Raw genomic sequence first — 572 nt, 5'->3', positions numbered from 1 at the left:
CCCGTCGCCGGCGCGCCTCCACCCCGCCGCCGGAATCGCCGACCCCGCCGCCGGATCCCGGCCGCCTCGCCGCCCCGCCGGCCACGGAACTCGCCGCCGACCGGGCCGCTCGCCAGCGCCCGTGCCTCCCTTCGACCCCGCCGCGGACCACGCCGCCCCGCCGGCGACCCTGCCCGCGCCGCCGCCTCCTCCCGTCGGCGAGCCTCGCCGCCGCCGCCGGACCCCGTGCCTCGCCGTCCCTCGCTGTCCTCCTCCGCTCCGGCCGGAGCCGGAGCTCGCCGGAGCCGCCGTGTCTTCGCCGGATATGGGGAGTCGGATGAGATCCACCACTCCCCCGATCCAAACATCTCCCCGTACCTGGATCCCTCCGTCCCGATCCGCGTCGTCCAGTTTTCGGAGGTCTAAATTCTTCTAAGTCCCGAATATTTTGACATTACATGTTCATCATGATGTATCTCTGCATCCGTAGCTCCGTTTTGCGCGTGTAATATGTCAAATTGTTAGTCTCAACGAGTAATTCATTTCATCCCATTGCATAATGTTCATTGTATCTTGATGCCTGAATCATCGTT

This window comes from Triticum dicoccoides, chromosome 4A (assembly GCF_002162155.2).
Source record: "Triticum dicoccoides isolate Atlit2015 ecotype Zavitan chromosome 4A, WEW_v2.0, whole genome shotgun sequence".
NCBI classification, from domain to species: domain Eukaryota; kingdom Viridiplantae; phylum Streptophyta; class Magnoliopsida; order Poales; family Poaceae; genus Triticum; species Triticum dicoccoides.
The sequence above is the reverse complement of the archived record's forward strand: the minus strand, read 5'-3'. Positions refer to the sequence as shown.